A 3,126-nucleotide genomic window follows, 5' to 3' on the forward strand; every position below is an offset into this window, starting at 1 on the left:
TAATTCAGAATTTGAAATAACTGAGCCTAGATTATATGAGGTTTCCTTTCACACAGTCCAGAAGAAACTGTTTGCTAATCAAGTTAGTGGAGTAGGACAGTTGAAGAGAACCATTCCCAAATCCCTAAGCCCTGAATTTGTCACTGGGGGCTTCTAAGAGAGGACTGACCCAGGGAAAGAGAATGCTACACAAAATGCACTGTCTAACATGTAGTGTGTGATCAGTAAATATTTTTTGACTAAATGAATGAAAAAAATACTGGAGACCTAAGACAAACAGCATCAACATATGGGAACTGGTTAGAAGTGCAAATTCGGGGGCTCCACCCTCCATCTATGAAATCAAAAACTCCACGTGGGACCTGGCATCTGTATTTTAACAAACTCTCCAGGTAACGTCGAGGCTGGCTAAAGTTTGAGAACTAGAATCATTCCCAGTAGGCATCAAGGTGGAAGATGTGCCTTAGAAAACAGAGTAGAGGACGTAGCCTTGGGAGAAAGGGTAAGTGAGATGACAAGCAGATGCTTATAGATGCCAATGTCGTCTGCACGCAGGGCCTCTGCTGGGAGCTGACAATAAGGAAGCCAAGCTTCAATGACATTGTTTGTAATTGTTTGTATCTAATGGTCTTGCTTTTACTCTTACTGTTGATGTGAGTCTTTGGTACACTTGAGGGTAGTTTTTATTTGCAGAAAAGATTATCAGAATGTTTTATCTTTTAATTTTAATAACTGACATGATTAAAATTACAGAGAGACCTTGTTTTACTTCATTTATTGCTTGTCACAGATACTGCTTTTTGTTTGTTTGTTTGTTTTTGTTTTTGTTTTTTTCTTCTTTGGTGGAGAATGTATACTGCTTTTAAAAAAAAAATTGAAGGTTTTAGCAACTGTGCTTTGAGCAAGTCTATCAGTGCCATTTTTCCAACAGCATTTGCTCACTCAGTGGCTCTGTGTCACATTTTGGTATTTCTCACAATATTTCAAAGCCTCCCCAACAAAAGGATTACGACTCTGAAAACTCGGATGATGGTTAACATTTTTAGCATAAAATATTTTTAATTAAAGTATGTAAATTTTTTTAGACATAATGCTATTTCACATTTGACTATGGTATAGTATAAGCATAACTTTCATACGCACTGAGAAACAAAAGAAATTGTGACATTCATTTTATTGCAATGGTCTGGAATTGAAACTATGTTGGAGGTGAGCCTCTATGATTTAATTAATTTATTTATTTTTTATAAATTTATTTATTTTTTATTTATTTATTTATTTTTTGTCTGTGTTGGGTCTTTGTTGCTGCTTGCAGGCTTTCTTTAGTTGTGGTGAGCAGGGGGCTACTCTTCGTTGTGGTGCAAGGGCTCCTCATTACCGTGGCTTCAGTAGTTGCAGCTCATGGGCTCAATAGTTGTGGCTCACGGGCTCTAGAGCGCAGGCTCAACAGTTGTGGTACATGGGCTTAGTTGTTCTGCAGCATGTGGGATCTTCCTGGAGCAGAGATCAAACCCGTGTCTCCTGCATTAGCAGGCGAATTCTTAACCAATGTGCCACCTAGGAAGCCCCTGTATGATTTATTTAAAAACTTGGTTTTATCATGGGCTTCTGGGTTCAAATCACAAATGGTATTATTCTAAGTATAGCAAATGTTAACAACCATTCTTAAAGAAACCTTGAATAATGTTTGGTTTCATTTACAAATCTAAACACCCTTCCAATTAACATCAATAACATTTAAGCATTTAAAATTCATTTTTCCCTGCTTAGACCTTCAGTCTTCTACCTAGACAAAATCCTTCTGAATCTGAACAGTGGTATAAATTTAGTACCCTAAACTTATAAAATGGCCAATCATAAGTTCCCTTAAGTATTTTAGTATTTTCATAAATTTTTTAAAATTTTAATTTAACTCTGCAAGTTAAACTTTCTAAATTGAGTTATTTTTAAAAACTAAATTTCATAAACATCAAGTATATAAAATATCAAACTACTTCTTACCTGAAAATTTAATACTATAGTTTTGATTCTTTTAAATCTTTCTCAATGTGCTAAATTTTAAATTTAAAAGATACCTTTACCACTTAGGAACCAGTATTATCTCAGTTGACTGAGGTTATTTAGATCAGATAGTTCAGCCATGATACTGACTAGATTCCTTTCAAAACTAGAATGGGGCACTTCCCTGGTGGCATAGTGGTTAAGAATTCCCCTGCCAATGCAGGGGATACAGGTCCAATCCCTGGTCTGGGAAGATCCTACATGTCTCGGAGCAACTAAGCCCATATGCACAACTACTGAGCCCTAGTGCTGCAACTACTGAAGCCCACATGCCTAGAGCCCATGCTCCGCAACAAGAGAAGCCAACACAATGAGAGACCTGGTCATTGCAATGAAGAGTAGCCCCCGCTCACCCAAGGGCAGCAACGAAGACCCAATGCAGCCAAAAATAAAAAACATCAAAAATAAATGAAATAAAATAAAAATAAATAGAGAAAAAACTAGAAAGGGACTCTGGATAATCTTTTTCATAGCTACTCTGTCATTCTTCCATAACTCAATTAGGTGGTCATGAGCCATGAACCTGAATTGAAATTATACACACTATATCAGTGGCTTTCCAAATTTTTGACTCAACTCATAAAAAGAAATGAATATATTTCATATGATATAGGTATATTTTATGTATATATATATATAATTTTTTTTAAACAATTGCTCATTCCAACCCACAAAACAGATTCCATGATACATTAGTAAGAAGCAATTCCCATTTGTGAAAAGTTTCACAATACTTCATTTTTTGTATCCATTCAAAGATATCTTCACTGCCTATCCAGAGTGATGACTTCAGTTGAATTTGTATTTTAGGACTCTGTTATGGACTGAACAGTGTCCACCCACAAATTCGCATGTTAAAGCCCTAACTTCCAGTGTGACTGTATCAGAGATAGGGTCTTTAAAAAGTTAAATAGGTCAACTCTATAGAACTGATGTCCCTAAAAAAGAGGAAGAGACACATTTCTTTTCATCCTGTGAAGATACAGGAAGAAGGCAGCCATCTGAGCCAAAAGCAGAGGTCTCACAAGAAACCAAACCTTGCAGGAACTTTGATCTTGGGCTTTC

Source organism: Hippopotamus amphibius, chromosome 9 (genome assembly GCF_030028045.1).
Source record: "Hippopotamus amphibius kiboko isolate mHipAmp2 chromosome 9, mHipAmp2.hap2, whole genome shotgun sequence".
Classification (NCBI taxonomy): domain Eukaryota; kingdom Metazoa; phylum Chordata; class Mammalia; order Artiodactyla; family Hippopotamidae; genus Hippopotamus; species Hippopotamus amphibius.